Here is a 16391-nt window from a genome sequence, read left to right on the forward strand (position 1 = left end):
CTTTCAATTTCTTCATCTGTAAGAGCAAATAAATTACAGACACACACACACACACACACACATGGGGAGGGGGGGCAGAGGAAGGGAGAGAGGGAGGGAGGAGAGAGGGAGAGGGAACCAGGAGAGGGAGAGGGGACAGGGAGAGGGAAAGAAACTCTTATATAAAAGTGTTTGCCAAAAATAAATGCACTAAGAGAAAAATAGACACTTTTGGTGTTATTGTCTGGGATTTTTGTTTTGTTTTGTTTTGTTTGTTCTGTTTTGGATTTGTTTGTAATTTTACAAGCCCCCACTCTTAAACCCAGGCTGGCCTGGAACTCATTCTGTAGCTCAGGCTGGTAATTGAATTCACAGCACGCCTCCTGCCTCAGACTCCCAAGTGCTGGGACTGTGCAGCCTGAAGCACCACATCTGGTTACTGGAATTTTATTGAGTTATTCCTAGACATATTGTAGACCTCCAACATTTTGTTAAGTTCCTGACTGGAGAAAGAATAAACTAATATTTGCTTTATTAAAAAAAAGTACTCAATTGGACTTTTTATTGCTTTTTGAGACAGGTTCACCAGATAGTTGAGGCTGACCTCAAAATCACCTGTTCCCCTGTCTCAGCCTCCTGAGTGTCCGGGATCACAGGTGTGCACCACCACACCTGCCCTGATTATACTTTGAAGTTGTCCACTAAACCAGATTGCACTAAGGTTAATGTTTGACATGTATTTCCTTGCTAAAGACTATTCAAATAATGCGAAAATAAGCAAACGAAAGAATCAAGCCCTCACTCTCAACTGATTAGTACCAGTCTCTGTCTTTGCTTACCAATGGGCATAAATTCAGACAATTAGTTCTAAGGGGGGAAAGGCTGTATTATTCAGGAATTTAAATACAACCTAGGTATCTAAGCCCGTGCGTGCAGGTGATCAAATTGAACGTCAGGCCTTCTTTCCTGACAGACCCTTCAAACCATATCCCTTTGCTTCCCTAAATCACCTCACCTACATGTCCAAGAGTTAGCCAAGGAGTTAGCTCGAGCCAGCTTGATACGTACCTAAGCAAAGGTTGACTCAACAGAAATAGGAACAGTCATGTTTGAAAGATAGTCCCTGTGGTTACGGGAAAAGAAAGATTTTCCCAAAATTTGGAGCTAAGGACTGGCTCCAGCCAGAAGAGTTTCACAAATGACACTGGGAACAAATGGATTTCCCCTAGTATTGACCAACAGTATGTGTTGACACACTGAAGAATGAAGTTCCCAGCAGCAGATGAGTTGGATGGTAAACCACGGGTACACTATAGTCTGGCCCCTTGGGGAACCCACCCAAATACATGGGCTTATTGACCAAGGACCTTGAACCTTGCTGAGGCAACAAAGCCCCTAGGTTTCTCTATGGTTAGCAATTCTCCCTAGTGGACTCTGCTGGGGCTTCAAGGTCAACAATAGGTCAGTGACCTGAGCAGCCAGAGATGGCAAGGCGCCATTCATGATTAACCAACTTCAAAGGCCCTCCAGCCCAATGGGAATTTCCGGGATCCCTTTGCCTGTTCCGTGCTGCTCTTCCCTGAACCCGCTGGATTCAGAAACACAAACCTTCTGGGGCTCAGATCCTCCTGCAACCATGTGAAGTGCAAGGCCACGGGACTGAACAAGGTCACTCATTGTAGAGGAGCCAGAGTGGGAAGAAGAGGTACATGTAAGAGGAATCACTGCCAGTCCAGAAGGGAATGCTAACCACAGAGCCTGAACTCAAACACCCAAAGGGGACCCGTTCTCTGGCTGTACCGCAGCCCACCTCTCCATTCTGGGGAAGGATGCAGTTAGACTGGAACAATTAGGAAATGATGGGGCGGGGCGGGCAGTCTACATATAAGAGGGCCCCTCTTCCTAGGCCCATCCTCACCCTACAAGAGCCTGCCTCCATCCACCAGGCCCCCACCCAAGCTGGTATGTGCACTCTGCACACACCTATATGCACTCGCACTTGCACCTAAACCTGTGTGTGTGTGTGTGTGTGTGTGTGCTGACATACCTCAAACACATACACACACCCACTCACAGTGCACACCCACTAACTCACTCACCACACTCACACCACACACCTACTTTCCCTTCTTCCCCCACTCCCTTCCCTGTAAAGAAAACTCACAAGTCTGCCTTCCGGAAAATGAGTCTGCAGGAGCTAACCCAGCTCCATCCTACTGTACCTTGGGGTCAACTGCAGCGAGTAGGAGGGTGTAGGCAAAGGAGGACTCAGGTCTCCATCTCCCAGACAAAAGTTCAACATCCACGCTAACAAACATGAATCAAAATGAGAGCCAGGATGCCCAGGAAGCAGCGAGAACAGAAAGCCAGCTCCTTGGGCCAAAGCCGAGGGTGTGATCACTGAAACCACCTCCATTTCTACCACAGCCAAGCGGGCAAGCAATCATCTGTGTACCTGACCTAACCACTACCACCCCCACCCCCACAGCTAAGGCTTCTATCTCGAGCAAGCCGTGGAACGGTCTACAATCACTCCCACTTGCCGGTCAGTCAGGTCATCCTGCTGATTGCTCTTTTTTGGTGGTCAAGTTCACTTCGTTTTTATAACCAACTGAACTAAGCCAGGAGCCTCCATTCTAGACAAGAAAGGTGGTTCCCAGGCTGGACTTAGTCGCAGCTGAGCTAATAAACTGCAGAGGTGGTGGCTGCTCTTGCTTCCCACTGGAATCAGGCAAGGCCAGCTTCCTTTCTCAAGTCAAAGTCTCTCGGTGGGGGAGTTATCAACCAGAAATGTCTTTCCCTTTATCTGCATCCTCTGCAGGATCCTGGGGTCCAAGGGACCCTAGGACAATGAAAGGGGCTTGTTCAATACCTAGAAATTAAAAGAATAATTTCCAAAATGGCAACTTGTTTCCTTTCCTTCAACTTCTCATCCCCCTCATCCTTCTCATTCCTTTTATCCTCCTTATCCCTCTCATCACCTTCATTCCCTTTATCATCTCCCTCATCCCCCTTATCCCTCTCATTAGGCCCCCTCATCCCCCTCATCTCCTTCATCTCCCTCATCCCCCTCATCCTCCTTACCCTCCTCACCCTGGTATCAGTCCCTAATCACTCAATCCTGGAACTCAGGTTTTATCCTTGAAGGCCTTCTCCCCCAAATAATCACAACTTATGAGTAACTGAGATTTGTTCATTCTTGTCTTGAGGATAGAGATGGCTCAGCAGTTAAGAGCAGTGGCTACTTCTTCAAAGGACCCAGGTTTGATTTCCAGCACCCACGTGATGGCTTATAACCATCTACAATTCTAGTTCCAGAGAATCTGATGCCCTCTTCTGGCTTCTATGAGTACTAGGCATGCACAAGGCACACAGATACACATACAAGCAAGATACTCATACATATGAAATTGACACTTTAAAAAAAAATCTTTAAGAACATTCCGGCCTGCTTCCATCTGCTCTGAGATGACAAACAGCAGCCTCAACATGGTTATATGTGGTCCAGCCTCACCTTCAGCAGAGGACTCTCCCATCACTCAGAGTTCCTCACATACACCTTACCTCCTCTGTATGTGCTCCTCCCTTCACACAAAGCACTCCTCCCTCCCTCTCTCTCTCTTCTCTCTCTGCCTATTTCTACTGAATCTCTGCCTCTCTACTGCTGACTTCTAAGGAAGGTGGGCTCTTACACCAAGACTCCATAACCCCTACAACTCTCTTATGTAGCATCCACACATAATTAAATACATGTATCCATGGGTTGACCATACCTACCATAGGTCAAGGCACAGAGAAGATGTTCAAACCTCAATTGACTGACTGCAGTCTCACAGGAATGAATGCACACTTGCCCTAAGTCCTTATGGGAGAATCGCTGCTTGAAGAAGAGACAAGAGGAAAGGCCTTACCCTGGGGTCTGCCTGGAATTCCAACACTGACCTCACTGTTCTGCGTCTCAGGGTCACCTGCTTCATCCTATCATGGCTTTATAATATTTATGGCTGTTATCCAGGTGCTTGGGACAGACCAGAGCCAGATACCCCTAAGTACTACACGCAATTCCAGTTTATCAAAGGATGGCGATACATTAAACCCGCTGCTGGTGGGGTTTTAAATCACTCAGCCTTCTACAGATCTATAGCGTTTCTGTGTCCTCCTTCCAGGAATCCCTGCAGTGCAATACCACACAGGACACAGAGCAGAGGGAGGACACAAAGAAAGGAGGTTAAAAATACCACAGCTTACAACTTTCTCATCAGTGTCTAAAGTGAAAGAAAAAAAAATCCACAGACTCCGGAAGAAAAAGAAAAGAACTTTAGAAAAAGAAAAGTCAGGTTCGGTCACTACCGTTTGTCATCTCAGCACCTAGGAAGTTGGGGTGGGAGAGTTCCCATGAGTGTGAGGCCAACCACGTCTGCAGAATGAGGTTCTATCTCAAAGACATTGAAAAGGAAAAGTCTTCAGGAAGATGTAAACTGAAATCATGATAACCAGAGTCAGACAGACAGACAGACATTTTATTTGTGGCTTCATGGTGCAGACAAGCAGGAATTAACTGCATATACGATTACCAAAGAACCTCAAAGCCTTTTTTTAAAATTTCCGGGCAACTTTAGCCCGGGTACTACATGACCGTCTCATGAAGTACTGTCATGACGTTGCTTCCAGCGTATTTTTCTGGAGATTAACTCCTGGAGACGGTACCAATCTGAACTGCAGTGTCTCCCAGTGTGTGACCAATGACAATGCAAACGGCAGAAAGACAGAACAGCTTGGCATAGCCACCCATGTAACACTCGCCACCCACACACCCTGTGATGTCTGCCACTACCCTCCTCTAGGGGAGGGAGGGTCCCCCTGTTTACCAAGCTCATGTCAGGTGTCTCCAGAGACAAGGTAGACATCCAATCAAAGGAGAACACTGCATATGATTCTGCTTCTGATATGGCTGGACAAGCAGGTATCAGACCACGCCTCGTATAGGCAATAACATAAACTCTCAGCAAGTATAAATAAGTAAATAAATACATAACCACACAGAATGTACAGCATAGAGAGGAGAGTATAACATAAGCTAAGGTTGTTAACAGGCACTCACACTAGCCAACTGTATGTCAATACCTTTGTTAAAAAGAGGGGTTATGGGAATCTCTGCTCTAATAATGAATTTTTTTACTGTGTGAACCTAACATAGAATTTTAAAAGTAAAGACTACTAATTAAAATAGTAATAATTTGAATGTTTAGAATAGTTTGAAGCAGCCTGAGACTGGCAGGTGTCCAGCTCTGGAGAGGAAGTACGCTCAGGGACACATGGGTTCTGGTCTGACAATGCCGTTCGGAAGGGATGGTGAGGTGGCTGGAGAGTTGCCCTCAGGGGAAACAGAGTCAGGGTTAATGAGCAACCAAGTCAACGCTTTTGAGGAATGAGAAAACCACATTCAGAAAGACAGCAGAATCTTCCAGCATGCATCCGATAAAACCCCCACTGGTTGGCCAGCACAAGTATGGTCATGCCCCATCAGAAGGGCACAGCCAAGTTAACAGGGCAAACATAAAGGTTCCTAGAGAGGCTGCATTCGTCCCTCTCTTCTCTCAGAAACTGCTCAACCGAGTCTCTACCCCAGCATGTGCTATGAGATGCTTTAACAACCCCTTCCCTTTAAAGAGAGCAGAGCTCTAAAGGAGTCGCCGAGTAACAGAGAAAGTACCAGATCTCTCCCAAGCCTCCAGCTTCTGGTGTAGGACCCCACTGTACTCTTCCCTGTTCTTTCTCTGAGGACCCCAAACCAAGTCTGCTGTCTATCCTGTGCACTGCCCACCTCCTCACATCCCTCTGGTCTCCTGGCCACACCCTGCCCCCTCTCCAATGCACATGAGCATAAAGCCCTATGACAACCTGCATGTGGCTAGAACTCACCAGCGGGAAACATATCCACCTCAGTGACTTCTGTGATCTATCTCCCATCCTGCTACCCTACAAATGAGGAGAATCACAGGGAGTTGTGGGAGTCACACAAAGGTTACTGACAACGGAAAGTGTCACACACTCAGTAGGGTCATCCTGCCAGTGCAAATGAATGCTCACCACCCTGACTCCAGCTAATGCTACTCCTTTTGTTGCCCCATTCACATCCTTCCCCACAGTTTGCTTGGTCTGCAAGAAAAGTTCTATCTGGATCACACGGTTACTTTCCTCCACAATAATATGAGCCCCTATGGGGCTTCTGCTCTTATTCTGTACCCCAGCTCTTGGAACAGGGTCTGGAAAAGGAAGATTCAACATCCCCTGGTCAGGGCATAGTGACCCACACTTGTTAGTCCCAACACTTAGGAGGCCGAGACAGGAATATTATTGTGACTTCCAGGCCAGCCTTTGGTACCCAGTGAGCTAGGCCAGACTAAACTAGAGTGAGACTCTTGCCCCACCCACTGTCCAACAGTGAAAATAAATAAATAAAGTAAAAATAAACCCCAATAACAAGAAGAAACACCCCACTGGATCGGTGTAGGAGAAATGGAGCCCACAGGAGTCTAGAGCCCCGCCAAGGACACACTCCTGCAAGCCAGTGGCTCTGCTCCAGAGGGAAAGACCTTCCTGCCCTGCAGGACTGTTCTGCACACAGCTGAGTGTCCTGCTGTGCCGGATTATGAATGTGACCTGGGCTACAGTTCGCCTCATTTAGCAGGGAACAAAGCAGCATGAACTGCAGAGGCCCAGAGCAGCCCAGATTCCAGAGCACAGGCAGTGAGGGAGTGACCTTCTAGTAACTGCTCTGGGGGAGGGGAGGAAAGAGGAAAACAGTGCTGCACCCTGACTCCCAGTCCCACTTCTGAGGCCTTCAGCGTGGTCCTTGGGTACTAAGGTGCAGGGGACCTGGGGAGAGGTGGGGCATATGCCATAGGTCCTTCCTTTCAGCTACAGTCAAGGCAAAGCCTCCGTGCCCAGTCCTCTCCAGCCCTCCCTTGCACACAGGTATATATGTACACACACGTACACATCACACAGGCATGCACACATGTGTACACACAGAGGCATACACAAATGCACACACACTCAGAAAAACTTCAAATGCAGCTGTACACCACATATTTATTTCTACTCAAAGAAGATTGAAGCACTTATCTTTCTGCTACCCCCATCCCTAAAGCAAGTATTTGAAGGCTGTCTATTGTGATGGTCACTACCAATCAGTAGTCAAATAGTGGGACCGATGAATATGCCGGAGATCGTAGCAGATTCCTTTTCAATCCCCAGCATGCAAGGCCTGGGTGCAAAAATCAAAACAAAACAAAACAACCTGTGCTGACCTGTCTTTAGGTTCATGCTATTTGATTCTCAAAAAGGACAGAGGCAGGACAGAACCATCAAGGGGCTGTCTCTCTCTTAGTCACCATTAGCAAATGCTTAGACATGGCGGCCTGACTGTTCTTTAAGAGGACTTGACAGGTAAAAGCTGTAAGACAAAAACCGCTCTGGATTTTCAGCCCTTGAATGGAAGCCTCAGTGTGGCAATTAACATCCCTGGATCTTGTCACAAAGGCAGGTGAAGCATCCTGGGCACCTTCCACTTGTCCAGAGATCTGCCTGCCCACCTAGGGTTCATACGTGTTCAACAGGAAAGAGAAGAAAGTTCAAGGTATGGGGAGGAGAAACACTGACGAAAGCTGCACAAAACTTAAATGTCTGTGAAACAATTAGTCAACCAGGAATGCAGACCTGACCCAGCAATGCTACGCAGTGACATGGAGCTGGGTCAAAAGCTTAAGTAGCCTGAAACAGCATTTGATCTAACCCTTCATTTTCACACAGGAGGAAATTGTGTCTCGAATAGAAACATTGCTTGTGAGTGGCAGAATCAGAAAGCAGTGTGGGTTACCTCACCTACTCCCAAGAGGAAATAAAAGCCATCAGAAAGAACAGGCCCAGTGCCCCCGTTAAGGTCTGATTCAAATTAGATGCAAATTAAGCTGGATGAGGACTTTCAAATACTAGCAGACAAATACTATCGAGGCCAAACCCAGTGAAAAACTGCCAAGCGCTGAGGTAGAAGGCACAAGGACAAAGGGTCCTCATCTGGCTCCATCGAAATACCTTGAGGTGGAGCTAAGATGCTCAGCAAGGAATATGGAGCTCTGTCACTGAGGGAGGGGAGAGATAATCTCTCTATTACAGTGGAACATGAACCCGCAGGAAGGGAGCAATGGGGAGGCCCCAGGACAGCACTGCAAACGAGCTCCTCTTCTGCAAGTAAGAGTCAAGATCTTTGGCTTTGGGTAACCAACATTGTTGTCAACTAAAGTCTAAGGTTTTCAAGTTTCTAAGCCTTTTGTTTTACCTATAGGTATCCTACCCATATGCCAGACCTGTCCCTGAAACAAATTAGACAATAACTGCTAGATGTGGCAACTAAGGAGAGAACGCTTACTTGGTTTATACAAGGCTTTGGTGTGCATGCGCTCACTCCTGTGTGTTAGTGTGTGTGTGTGTGTGTGTGTGTGTGTGTGTGTGTGTGTGTGTGCATGCTAACAGCAGCTAACAATTGCCAATCGCTCCACAGCTCGAGAGGTACTGGATGTCCAAGTTTTTTCTCTATGCCAATGTTGGGTCTGGCTTGGAGAGGTTGTTTTTACATTGCTGTGTTCTTGCTCTGTGCACAAACGAGACCACCAAGAGGAAACATAGTCTGTGCCTTTCTAGCAATCCTCCTCTGACTTAACAGAGACTAATGAGAGCAAAGGGCAACGTGATCCAAAATGCCAGAAGTGAGCTGAGGGGCGAAGACTTCACGGAATTACAGTGCGTCAACAGGGAACCAGGTGAAGGATACAGGCAGATAGCATCACCAGTGGCCAGACCCCACAGACAAATGACAAATGCCCTGACTCACTAGCCCTCCTGCTCAGTGTGACACTGCTCCCAGGATGGGTTCAGCTAGAGGCAAGCACCTTGCCTCCTTCCTGAGTTGTTCAAGGTTGAGGATGTGGGGTCCACAGTATGTGACGATCCATCATCATCAGCCTTGGTACTAAATGAACCCCTATACGTGAGCAACATCCCCAGATGACCAGCAGGTAATACCACGCAGACATCAGCGCTCTCTCTGTTTTCAGCTCTCTTGATTAGAAGTCTCCTGAAGGTTTATTATGCACTGCCCTAAGTTAAGAACTCAACGTGCTTCCTTGGGAAGAGAGGAACCACTAATTAAACCCTTCCCTGTTTAAGGCTAGGCAATGATGACCTGGTGAGAAGCAGCCTGCACTGCTGCTATATCTCCTTGAGTCTCTGAAGCTGACTTTCAAGATTTTTCTGCTCCTTCCTTCCCGCCCCTCCCCCCATCCGAATGGCATGCCTACCTTTAGCAATACTGTCCCAAATCCTCAAGAAAGCAACTACCTCCAAGACTAATCCAGCAACATAGAATGAGGATCAGATACAATTATCAAGAAGTACTTATGCCAAGAAGAAAAAGGTTGTTCGACGTACGAAAATCAATAAATGTGAGATACCATCTCCATGGAAGAGAGGACTAAGGATCATGTGCCACTCTCAGATCACAAAGAAAATGAATTTGATAAAATCCAATAATATCCTTTTATGATTAAAAAAAAACTCAATAAACTGTAAATAGAAAGGAAATTCTTCAGCCTAATAAAGGGCATTTATGAAAACCCCACACCATATGTAATGTGAAAAATTAAACATCTTTCTATTTAGGAAAAAATTATATTTGTATATATATATGTATATGTATATATACATGTATTATATATATGTATATATGTGTGTTGTGTGACTGTGTGTTGTGTGACTGTGTGTGTGTGACTCTGTGTGTGTGTGTGTGACTCTGTGTGTGTGTGTGTGTGTGTAAAGGGGGAGGAGTAGAAGAGTGCCAGGTGTGGCTGTTACACCTGTAACCCAGGCACTCAGAAGCACAGGCAGGAGGGTCATGGGTTGGGCCAGCCTGGGCTACAAGGTGATTATGGAACAAACCAAGGATATCCATGCTCATCACTTCTATTGAACACAGGACTGGAGGCATCACTCAGGTAAATACAGAAATAAAAGAAATAAAAAGCACCCAGACAGGAAAATAAAAAGCAAGTGTTCTGCGACCACAGGTAATAATTTCCTATGCAGAAACCCTAAGAATCCACCAAAAGGAAAGTACAAAACCAGTGAGGGGTTTCAAAATGAAATACAGGATACAGTTACATCTGCTACACTATCAAAAAAAGAAAAAATATTCAGGACTAACTCTATCAAAGATTCATGGACTGAAAATTACAAAGTATAACAGAGAATATCACTGCAGAAGACATAAATCAATAGGAAGACATCCCGTGCTCATGATTCAGACTTAAACCATCGAGACAAGATACTTTCCAGGTGGGTCTGTTGTGTAATCCCTATTAAAATCTCACTAGTCTTTCCAGCAAAATTAGCCAGCCAACTCTAAAATTGTAGGTAAAATTGTAAATATAAGGAACCTAGAATAAAAACAATCTTGAGACAGGAACTCAGGGAAATTCGAACCTGATTTGACTGTGACAATCAACACGGTCCAGCACTGGCGCACAGCCTGACACATAGACCAATAGAATAAAAGAGTCCAGAAACAAGTCCTCATGTTCATGGTCAGCTATATATACTTGTGTTTGCCTTCTCACCATGCAACTCAGGCTGTCCTTAAATTCCTGACCCTCATTGTGCTGACAGTTCTATATCAACTTAACACATGCTAGCATCATGATCGAGGAAGGAGCCTTAACTGAGAAAATGTCTCTATAAATCTGTAAGGCATTTTCTTAGTGACTGTTATGAGAGGACCCAGCTAAGTGTGGGTAGGGCCACCCCTGTGATGGTAGTCCTGAGTTTGATAAGAGAACAGGCTGAGCAGGCCATGATGAGCAAGCCAGTAAGCTCCCCCAGGGCCTCGCCTCAGCTCCTGCCTCCAGGTATCTGCCCCGTTTGAGTTCCTGTCCTGACATCCTTCAGTGAGGAACAATGATGTGGAAGTATAAGCCACTTTTCCTCCTCACGTTGCTTTTGGTCATGGTGCTTCATTTAGCAACAGTAATCCTAGCTAGAACACTTCTGTCTTTTAGATCCTGCAATTTCCAGCTTCTGTCACCACATCTTTTGACAGGAGAGCCAAGACAAGTCATCTGTGAAAGGACGGTCTTCTACGTGGGGACTAGGAGCACTGAATAGCCACACGCAAGAGAAAGAAGTGGGATCCCTTCTTCAAACCATATACAAAAACTAACTCAAAATGTGCCGTGTATTTAATATAAAATTCTTAGAAGAATGCAGAATCTAAGTGAATGGTTGCTTAGATACATCAAAGAACAAAAGACAAAAGAAGAAAACAAATTAGACTTAGCTGAAGTGAAAAACACTGTTTTAACGGAATTCATGACATCGAAAAATTGTAGGCCAGCAAGATGGCTCAGCTAATACAGACACCTGTTGCCAAGTCTGATGACCTGAGTTGGATCATCAAGATGCACGCAATAAAATGGAAGAATCAACGCCCTCACACTGTGGTGCGCTCTCTCTCTCTCTCTCTCTCTCTCTCTCTCTCTCTCTCTCCCCCACCCTCCTCCCCTCTTGCTCCACGCCTCCACTGTAGGACACATGCTATGGTCCTTAAGTGCTTTGTTAACATTTCTGTCTCTTGTTCCCCTTAATGCCTGTACTTAAGTCTATATTAAAACTTCTTCTTAAGACACTCCAAATTTTTTAAAAAGAAAAACAGAATTCACAAGACTGTGGTACTGGACTCCTCATCCACAGCTCAGATGTTAATGTATGAGCCAGTATTTCAACTCATATAAAAATCCATATATCATATAAGTATATGAAGACATATAGCCACATAAAAACCTGTACACAAAGATCATATCACCTTTATTCAAACCAACCAACCCACAGAGACAATATGAACAGCTATCAAATTTTAAAAGGGGGGGGTGGGTGGAGAAGGGTGATGGAGAAGGACCAAGGTCCCCATGTTCACGGATAAGCAGGAGAGAAACCAGGGCTGTGAGCACACAGGCTTGTCTCTTCAGCAGAATGGCTGTGTATAACTGTTTTCCATGCAGAAGGCTGAGAGTGGATGAAATTTATAGCCTGGTGACCTGTGCTACCTGTGGGGCCAGGTCACACTCAAATCCCCCATCCAGTATGCTTATCTGAGACTCTTCCTCGATAGACCCTCATCTTGAGCACTGCTTCACAGTCAACAGGACCCATCCTGTTGGGTCCTGTAAGGTGAGTGTAACATGTGAGTCCCATGGACTATATAGCTTGGTGACTTCTACACTCTCGAAGCCAGAGACCACAGCAGATCCTAGATCCTTAAGTTATAAGACCCATCTTCACAGTAGAGGTCACATGTACTTTGCAAAAGTTTCCATGTTTTCATGCCTTAAGCTTTATTGTTCACACAGGATTGAGGTCATTGTTAGCAGCATTTATTTTATTTATTGATTGATTGATTGATTGATTGATTTTTGCTAAAACAGTAGTGTACTTAGATATGTCTGAAATAAACTGCCCAGTGTCCGACTCTAGAAGGTTGAACCAGTCCAGCTAACTGAGTTGAGCTAAAGCAGATTTCCCTTCTTGCCCCTCCTGATGCATTTCCCTGCTGGCCATAGCACCACATAAGATCATATAGTAGTGTGATGCCACTAAAACCAAGGGACTTGAAAAGGTGAGTGTAACATGTGAGTTATATCTCCATAGAGCTACAACACACACATACACACATTTGTACACAAGCATACACACATGTACATACACACTCACATAGATGCACACATGCACACACACATATTATCCTCCCTACTTGGCTTTCCGTGAACTAGTAAATACAACTACAACCAAACTGGTTCTTGCATGAGCTTTTGAAGAGTGGATTTTCGAGCTAAGACTGTGAGCCTCCATCCAGGCTGGCCACTAACTATCCCTTCTGTGGCTTTCTGTGTTGCAGGCTGTCATCTGGGTGTTTGAGTTCACTAGATAAATAATTCATGAGAAACTGAGCTATAACTACACTGAATTTTAGCTCTTCCAGAAGATATATTTTCCTCTACCGAAGACTATGAGTGTGTGTGTGTGTGTGTGTGTGTGTGTGTGTGTGTGTGTGTGAGTATCACTGTAAAAGTATAGCAATCCCATTTCATATGCCTTCTCCCTGAGGCAGTAAATGGGACAGAAGCTCACAAACGAGATTATTTCTCCACTACACTGAAGGTTCCAGAACAAACTCTCCAGCCACTGTGCCTTTTCTGGGACTGCCTTAGGTGACCCCAAGTGGCTCCATTTCTAGGCCTTCTTTTTACCAATACCAATATACAAGGCAAGAGTGTATTTTTAAAGACGCACTGAGAGAGAATTGAAAACATATTACACATTTTCCAACTTATAAATCTTAAATATCCAAAGGCAGTGACTGACGTGGGAGCTGTTTCATACTGTGGAAAGAATTAAAAGGGGGAAGTAGAAGTTCAGGGCTAGAAGAGACCTTAAACAAATGTGCTGCCAAGCATTGTGGCATACACATGTATTTCCAATACTTGGGAGGTAAAAGTAGGAAAGTCACAAGTTCAAAGCCAGCATGGGTTACATAACAAGACCTTGTCGAAGAAGAAGAAGAAGAAGAAGAAGAAGAAGAAGAAGAAGAAGAAGAAGAAGAAGAAGAAGAAGAAGAAGAAGAAGAAGAAGAAGAAGAAGGGGGAAGGGGGAAGGGGGAGGGGAGGGGAAGGGGGAGGGGAGGGGGAGGAAGTAAAGACTGAGAGAAAGTATAAAGACTGCTGCAAGTCTTGGGCTAGCCTAGGCTACACAGTGAGTTCCAGATAGACCAACCTGGGCTTCATTGTGAGACCCTATCTACAAAATTGCTCCTATGCAAGCTAGACAGGGTCTCTGTAGATTCGATCTTTTTTTCTCATTCCTGTAACCCCATCTCTTCACTGTGGTGCCCACAGGTTCTCTTCTGTGTAGAGCAGCCCTTCTCGTCTGTAAACCACACTGTCATCAAGGCTTCACACTTCTCAAAGGCTACTTGTCCTAGCAAACAAGCCCGCTGCCATCACTGTGGCAGGCTGAGGCATGGAAGGGCAACAAGGCTTGAAAGCAGGAGACTGAGGGAACAATGCAAACCAAACGGAGGAAGAGCTAAGGAGGGGATGTTTGTCCTTCTTTCACTTTGTGGCTTTGATAAAAACACCCTGAACAAAAAGAGAAACTTAAGGAAATGTTCACTACTAGAGCTGATGGTGTGAACTGAGGCCCGAGGGGTGAACTGAGGCCTGCTAACATCTCATCCAATACCCAACTTTATTCAGAGCATCAGACAATTAATACTCTGCAGGCTAAGAAATCCCCTGAAAAAAGTCTTCAATCACAAGGACAAGCCACATGAGGCAAAAACATGTCTCTCCATCGAGGCACATGGCTAACTACAGCTGAAGTAAACTCACTCCTATCTGCTACACCTGGGAGGAGCACGAAATCGCATTCTGTGTTCTGAAAAACCTGAGGTCACCAGACTCACACCTTGTTTCCTTTGGAATTTTCTCACAAGCACTCAGAAATCTTCTCACACAACTCCACTCATGGGCCGTGTTCTGAAGGGGGAGAGAGGGTTGGTTTGGTTTAGGACTCTTAAGTTGGAGTTCACCCTTTGAGGAAATCAAGGCAGGAACTCAAGCAGTCAGTGACGTCACATCTACAGTCAAGGGCGAGGAGAGAATAAAAGAATAAACGCACCCTTATGGTTTGCTTAATATTCAGCCACTCCCATATTCCAGAGCCCGCCCTTAAAACAGGACTGCCCACAATGGGCTGGGTCTTCCTGCATTGATTAACAAGTGAGAAAATCCCCACAGACAGGCCCACAGGCCAACCTGATGTGGACAATTCCTCATTAAGACTCTTTTCTCAGGTGATATTACATTGTATTAAGTTGAGATTTAAAACTAACCAACACAGGGCCAAAGAAGATACCCTGGATATAGAAACAACCCTGACTCCACCCAATGCCACCCAAGCTCCAAGTGAGCAAAAATTAATGTACTCTAAGCTCAGCCTGTCTCCTGTTACATTTATTTGTCTTGTTTTGTCTGGCCTGGCATCGCTCAATCTCTCCCAAACGCCCCCTTCTACCTCAGCCTCCTGAATCCTGGGATTACAGTCACCAACTACCACACCCAACTGGTTGACTTCATAGAAACCAAGTATCCTCAGAGGCTATTCACTGGTCATCAGGACTTCTGGCACTGAGCAGCAAGTCAGCGGAGAGGGTACTTAGAGACTGAGGTGCCTGAAATCAAAGCCCAGAAGCCATCATCTGTTCTCACTAAATGACTCCTGCACAGAGAATTATACGGGGTAAGATTAAAGCCTTCCAGGGAGTTAGCGAAGAAAGACAGAAAAGGCCTGGACTTTGGGATTTTTATCTGGACTGAAGTTTGAACTTAATGCCTTCTATAAGATGGGATGAGCAGCATCTTTTACTCAAAGAGCCACAGCGGAGTCAAACTGTGGCAGTGTGTGACAGTGCTTGGCTCCCTGTCTGGGTTAGCCTTTCCTGTTCTATTTGGTCTCACTTAGCAGAGTCCTGAGTTAACATCTGCTTGATTGTTCAATTAAATGTCTCCCCCCAAACAGACTTCAGGGGCAACTCTAGAATGACCCTGTGCACCACTATACTGTGCGCATGTGGTCCAAAGCCTGGCCCATCCTCCAAAAGAAAGGAAGCAGTGGATTTTCCTGTTTTTAAGCAAGATCATTTAAGATGCTATCTCATTCTTTTACCTGCCTTCAGGCAGCCCCACACCTCCCACACTGTAAAGACTCCCTCTATTACCCAACTTCCTAGAGTGACCCACCCAGGAGTCCTCATAGCTGAGGACTTAATCATTCCCATTAGCATAATCATCATTGCAAGGATTTTTCCGATGAGGCAATCCAAGTAACCTACCTATAGGAAGGAGGAAGGCCATTCCTCCTTTCTAAAGATGGGAAGGAAAGAGTTAAGAAGGATAATGAACTCTCATCAAAAGACAATGGACCACCAGCAAAGGTGAGGGCACACTGTACCATGGAAGCAGATGTCCCTGGCAAGAAAGGAAGACACTTGGCAAGGCAGATCTAGTTCACGGCTCAGCCCTACCTCTTGCTCTATTCCAATAAGGCCCAATGCTAATGCCGAAAGAGCAAGTGTTTCAGTCAAGATGGCCCAGGGATCCTGCCTCAAAGCCAGTGCTACACATACCACAGTAGACAGTATCAGAGGAGAGGACCAGTACTTCCAGTCAGGTCCAAACGAAACTCCATTTCCCCAAATTCCAAAAGGCAGAAGGGACAAATGACTAAATGTGGTGCCTATTAGCATA

The 16391-nt window shown here is 45.6% G+C and overlaps 1 protein-coding gene across 4 annotated transcripts in view; it reads right to left on the reverse strand.

Moving 5' to 3' along the window:
• The window catches only part of CUNH1orf226 (chromosome unknown C1orf226 homolog), a 295496-nt gene that overhangs the window by 220793 nt on the left and 58312 nt on the right, over positions 1-16391 (reverse strand). The window lies entirely within an intron of this gene.

Source organism: Mus caroli, unplaced genomic scaffold (assembly GCF_978045245.1).
Source record: "Mus caroli unplaced genomic scaffold, Mus_caroli_1 scaffold_1, whole genome shotgun sequence".
Taxonomy (NCBI): Eukaryota; Metazoa; Chordata; class Mammalia; order Rodentia; family Muridae; genus Mus; species Mus caroli.